Source organism: Pteropus vampyrus, unplaced genomic scaffold, assembly GCF_000151845.1.
Source record: "Pteropus vampyrus isolate Shadow unplaced genomic scaffold, Pvam_2.0 Scaffold139, whole genome shotgun sequence".
In the NCBI taxonomy this organism is placed as follows: domain Eukaryota; kingdom Metazoa; phylum Chordata; class Mammalia; order Chiroptera; family Pteropodidae; genus Pteropus; species Pteropus vampyrus.
This window is the reverse complement of record NW_011888920.1, coordinates 4,141,682-4,148,520: the sequence shown is the minus strand read 5'-3', so window position 1 is coordinate 4,148,520 and position 6,839 is coordinate 4,141,682.

Below are 6,839 nucleotides of genomic sequence, written 5' to 3'. Positions count from 1 at the left end.
AACATCACCCGAAGATGGATGCAGTGATTCTTGAGAATTTGGAAATACATTTGTGAGAGATTTTGCATATCTTTTTACTACGAAGGATAATTGCCTCCTGTTAGGCAGCAGGTTGTTTTGCTTTTTCCATTGTTTAGAAATTTGACTATGGCTAGTGAGTAGCCAAAGGACTGAATTATGAGCAATATAATTCATCAGTCAACCTCCATTCTCAATGCCTTGAACTATGTTTTCTCTGCTTGGTTTCCTACTTTTAAAAATTGGGTATAACAGAGTAAAGTGCACATAAAAGTGGAGCTTGATGAAATTTTGCATATGTATACACCATGTAACCACTACTCAGGTCAAAATACAAACATTTTTTAGCACCCAGGAAGGCTCCCCCATGTTCTTTCCCAGTTGATGTTTCCCACAGTGTATTAGTTTCCTAGAACTGCCATAACAGATTACCAAAAACTAGGGGTCTTAAACTACAGAAATTTAGTCTTTCACAGTTCTGGAGGCTGGAAGTTGAAAATCAAGGTATTGGTGAGGTTGGTTCCTTCTGGTGGCTCTGGGGGAGAATCTTTTCTATGGCTGTCTCTTAGCTTCTGGTGATTTGCCAGAAATCCTTGGTGTTCCTTATCCTACAACTGCATCACTGTAATCTCTACCTTCCTTATCACATGGCATTCGCCCTCTATGTCTTCATGTCTCTGTGTCCATATTTCCCTCTTCTTCTAAGGATGTAAGTCTACATGACATCATCCTACTTGATTACACCTTTAAAGGCCTTGTTTCCAAATAAGGTCACATTCACAGGTCTTGGACTTAGGGCTTCTTTTGGGGGGACACAATTCAACTCATAACACCAAAGGTAACCACTATTCTCATTCCTATCATTATAGATTAGTTTTAATTTTTTGCTCTTCTTGAAATCCATATAAATGGAAGTATACAGTAGTTCTGGCTTTTTTTTTTTTTTTTACTCAATATATGTTTGTGAGATTCATCCCATGTTGTTTAATATATCAGTGCTTTTCCCCACCCAATGCACTATAGTATTCCATTGTACAAACTTCCCTATTGTTAATGGACATTTAAATTTTTTCCAGTTTGGAGGTAACTAGAATCTGCTTTTACCCACAGAAAACTTCTGATACAAAACATGTAGATTTTCCATACTAATGACCAATTCTCCAGACATCAACTGGTGCCCTATAATTCAATCCAATTCTAATATTAACAATCTTAATCCCTGCATTATTCAAGGGTTAACTGTATACTTGCCCTATCCCAACAGCTTCAAGAGCCTTAACCCATTCAAGGATCAACTCTAAGTCTAAAATCTCATCTAAATATTATCTTAGGTATGGATGAGACTTGAGTATGACTCATCCTGAGGCAGAATTCCTCTCCAGGTGTGAACTTGTGGAACCAGACAAATAACTCCAAAATACAATAGTGGGATGGGCATAGGATAGCTATTCCTCATTCCAAAAGGGAGAAATGGAAAAAAAAGAAAAGGTCACAGGTCTCAAGCAAGTCATAAAACGAGTGGGGCAAATTCTAGCATATGTTAAGGCTCAAGAACAATGCTCTTTGGCTTCATGTTTTGCCTTTTGGGCCAACTAGAGTGACCCTGCCTTCCTGGTTTACCAGAGTGGTACCTCTGCCCCTTTGCACCTGGTCAGCTTTAACACATGAATTTTGGGGGACAAAATTCACTGCATAAATATTTCTGTGATAATCAATTTGATAGAAACTGGAAGACTATGAATTCATTTTCTCAGAGAAGCCTTCACTGAATAGGTGACATTGGACCTGAGACTATACTTAGATCTGGAGGCAGATTATTCCAGGCAGAGAAAATGAGACAAGCTTGAAGCCTGAGGAATAGAAAGAAGAGTACTACATACACATTGAAGATACAGGTAGGGTCATTGTAAGCCAGAAGAAAGATCCCAAATTTTATTCTAAATGTAACAGGCAGCATTGAAGGTTGTAAGAAGGAGAGTGACCTTATTTCATAGGCATTTTGGATAATAAATTGTACAGAGACAAGAATAGAATAGGAAGATATAAAAATCTACTGCAGTGGTGTAGATTAGTGATTTTGGTGGTTTGGCCTAGGGTAGATGAGATAGAGAAAAGCGAGTGGATTTAAGATATATTTTGGGAAATGGGAATAAAACAGTATCTATTGGATTGAATTGGGGAGACTAAGAGAAAGGAGGAATCAAATATAATCCCTAGATTCTCAGCTTGAGAACTGATAAATTGAGGCACTGTATACTGGGATGAGAGTGAACGGGAAAGAACAGGAAATGGGGAAACGGAGTTTTGTATGGCCCATGTTTGAGATGGCTTTAAGATTTCCAAGTGGAAATGTCAAGTAAGCAGTTAAATATATGAATCTGGAGCTCAGAAGAAGACTATGCTGTAGACAAAAATTTGAGAGCCATCAGCCTATGGATGATATTTAAAACCATAGAACTATACAACAGGGGATAGCTATGGTTAATTACAAACTGTAGGTTTCTTCAGATGATTTTTTATTCCCTTCTTTTTTTGATAGTTTTTTTGTTCAACCTCAACCTCATCTCTGTTTCCTTTTTGTTGACCCTTAGCTGTTTATTTCAGAGGTTGGAAGATCTCAGGAAAAAGGATTTTGGCAATAGCATCTGAAAGAGATGAAGGGAAGAGAAAGCTCTTGGAATTGTGGGCAGAAAAGAGAAGTGAAGTGGGAGCTGGCTGGGACTAAGGAATAATCCAGGGAAAAGCTCATTTCTTGAAATCTGTCCTCGAATAGATATTAAGTTCCTTTGGGGTTGTGAACATGTCTTCTCTATTTAATTGTGAACAATTAAAGGGCCAGAACCAAGTCTTATTTATTATTACATTCTCCCTAACACCTAGTATGGGGCCCTGAACATAACAGATGTTCTTAAAATATTTGTGGAGGGAAGGATGGAAGGAAAGATGGAAGGAAGGGTAAAAGCATCTTTCGTGTATTGAATACCTCAGATCATATCTAGAACTGTGGTCTGCACATAATTTACATTCAACCAATAGTGGTTGATTAATTTGCAATATGTCCTATAATAAGACAACAGTAATAATGCAAATTCTTCAAAGTTGCCACCTAAGCATACAGTATTATTGATTCACTCTGCTTAATGACAAATAGTTCTGAAATTTTCATTTTTGGTAACTTGTATACTTTTGGTAATTTAAATCAAAGAAAGATTGACACCAGATTTTTAGAATACCTCTGAAACAGAAAATAAGAGGGCTTAACTGGAACAAGACAGCTGTCTTTGAGTCAGAAGTATAATGGCAACAGATGCATTTAATAGATAATATGAACAGGATCTTTTAAAATAACAGCTTTTCTCTCAGCTTTATTGAAACATAATTGAGAATATGGTATAAATTTAAAGTATACAATGTGATGATTTGATATATATATACATTTTAAAATGATTACTGCATTAAGGCTGGTTAACACATCCATCACCTCACAGTTAGCATCCTTTAGTGTGTGGTGAGGTCATTTAAGATTTACTCTCTTAGTAAATTTCAAGTTTACAATATAGTATTGTGAACTATTGTCACTATGCTATATATTAGATCTGCAGAATTTATTCATCTTATAGTTGACAGTTTATTACCCTTTGGTTAATATCTCCCTACTTCTCCCTGATAACCACTATTCTACTCTTTTTTATGAGTTCATTTGTGAGGTCTGAAATTATGGTTATTTATAATTATTTTTACAAACAGGGAGAAAGAGGTATTATGAAAGAGGCTCATGCATGCTTGTCAGTTACATCAGAGAGGCAGCCTGGTGACCCTGATAGCAGAGTCAGCCAGTTACTATTCTGAAGATCTTGGACAAATTACTTAATCTTTCTGAGGTTTAGTTTACTCACCTGAAAAAGTAGTGCTAATAAGCCTATTAAAAATAGTGCTAATGAGCTAATAATTGCTAATAAGCCCAGCATTTGTTAAAGCATTTGTGGTATACTATATTTTATGAAGATGGCGGCAACAATATCTCCCATCCCTTGTGCTCTCATTGAGATGTGTGGGTTGTCTTAGTTTATTAGGGCAGCTTTAATAAATTATCATGGACTGTGTGCCTGAAACAACAAACACTTATTCCTCACAGTACTGAAAGTTGGAAGTCCGAGATCCGGATGCCAGCATGGTAGAGTTTTGGTGAGAACCTTCTTCTGGGATGCAGACTGCTGACTTCTGGGATGCAGACTGCTGACTTCTGGGATGCAGACTGCTGACTTCTCATTGTATCCTCACATTGTAATTGCACATGAACCTCATTTCTTTCGCATGCATTTTGTTTAGCCTGATAGAACTATGACTCGCATTCTTTCCACCAGATCCTTGTATCTGTACAAATAAATACACTATGTCTATGTCCACTCCTTTTAATCATTAAGCTTTTAGGACATTAGATCCTGGTCAGCATCAAACTCATTTTAGAATAAAGTTTCAGTTCTATCAAACATGACCAAGATACAATAACCAAACCACAATCTTTGTTTTAGTCAAACAAAGATAATATCTTGCTTGGCCTTCGTTATGTTTCAGCTCCGGATTCATGAAAGCAGAATGGCCCCATGGACTGCACCCCATGGAAACTGGACAGAACAAGGCCATGACTGACATCAGGACCTGACACCATGATCAATTGCCCGCTGCCTTAGCCCCAACCAATCAGTAGAGCCCATGACCCCAACTCCCATAAATAACCATGATTAATGATTTTTCCCTTATATAACCTAGCCACTAGACACCAGTGTTCTCACCATTTTGAGAACACTAGATCACCTGTGTCTTTGGGTTAGCACCAGTTCCTTAAATAAACCTTTACCTTTTCTTCTGCAATCTCCTGTTTGTGTTTTGTTTGGCTTGGATGTGAGCTGGCAAGTCTGCAGTAACAACATGGCAGAAAAAAGAGTGAGCTAGCTCTCTGGCCTGTCTGAGGGATCCGTTCTCATGAGCAAATTACCTCCCAAAGTCCCCACCTCCAAATAACATCACATTGAGAATTAGATTTCAATGTATGAATCCAATCCCCTTATATCTGGATGGGCTTGTGATTACTGTGAAGATGGTGCTGTGTCACTTCTGAGGCTAGGTCACGAAAGAAGATACTGAAAAAAAGCAGTCTTGAATATTGTGAAGCTTGTCTGGCATTCACAACTAGGCTGTATTTTTATCTTACTGAACATACACAAACTCAAAGAGAACCATCCTCAGACCAGATTACACTGAGACTGTGATAAATGAGATAAAGCAAGTCCAGTTCATAATTTTATCTAAGCACAAAAACAAAGTCATTGTGCCACCCAGAAAAACCAGCTCTCCTTCTCTAGGTCACAATGAGTGACTACTACTCCTTTGCCAATTGCAGTTTTATCTTCACTTTAGTCTGCTCTCTGTACAAAACATTTTGAGATACCAGTTCAAATTGCATCTAATCTGACAGCGTTCAATCTGGAGAGACTCAATCCTTGCCTCCTCAGACCCTCCCTCAAACCACTCAGCCAAAGCCTGAATCCTATAATAGTTTCTTTCTAACATCCTCTTACTGAGACATCCAATGATTCTCCCATGGGGTTTGTTCTCCCTCACTGTAAGGAGTAATAAATTCAACTTGTTTAACTACATGTATATTTATGATGGATATCAGCTATGTTTTGGCTTTTTTCTTTTAGGACCCTTGGTTGGGTGGGTGGGAAATCAGCTGCCATGTAAACAGACCAACTACCCTAAAGTCAAGAGGTTGTGAGGAAGCTCAAATTAGTCCAAACCAAGAAATTACATGGAACTAAGTGAAGAGGGAGATGCTGTTCAGCCCCTAGATGCTCCAGTCCTAGTACTCCTCCCCACTTCCCACATCATCCCACCCCCTTCAAGCTTCAGCTACCCTCTGACTGAAACTTTATGAAAGACCTTGAACCAGACCTCCTGGCCCAGGCTTTCCTAAATTTCTGACCCACAGAAACCATAGAGGTAATAAAATGAGTATTGTTCGAAGCCACTAAGATTTGGGGTGATTTGATACATTCAATTTGATAACTGGAACAGGGCTGAAAACATATATAAAATATCTGGCACATGGTAGGTGCTCAATAAGTGGTAGTTGTGTTTTTACACTAGTAAAAAGAAGGTTATTATGTGCAAAATCTTCAGCACCTAAATAATTTTTTTCAGTAGGTTTTCTTTGACAAAAACTTGTGGATTGGTGCCCATAGATCCACTCAGTGTATTTTAATCTTGATACCAAAATAATGTAGACTGATCAATAATTCTTAATAAGGAGGTGAGCTCATTTTAGAGAAATGCTAGAGCAATACTGCCATTGCTACTTTTTGAGGAGGATTTTCTTTTTAGAAAATACTACCTATAACCTTGTTCATAACTTTAGAATCCACATCAGTGGTAGACTATATTTCCTGGCCCTGTTTTCTTTTGGGGGTGACATGTTGAACCTAACATGTTTTGAGTTAGGATTAACATGACCTATCAAAAAATGTCTTAACTGAATATTTTTCAAATTGCAGGAGTAGTATATGCCCATAGTAAGAACATAAAATGAAGATGTATAAGGGCATTTCTTCTCCCTTATACCCCTCCTCACTATCCCTCCTCCACTCTCATGACTCAAACCAATATCAATAGCCTGGTGTGTATTCTTCCACACCCTTCTCATTGCTCATATAAACACAAGCAACCATAAATATATGCATATAAATATATAACATTATATAATTATCTTGCAACACTGCGACTTTTTTTCATTTGACAGTATATCACTATCTCTATAAGTT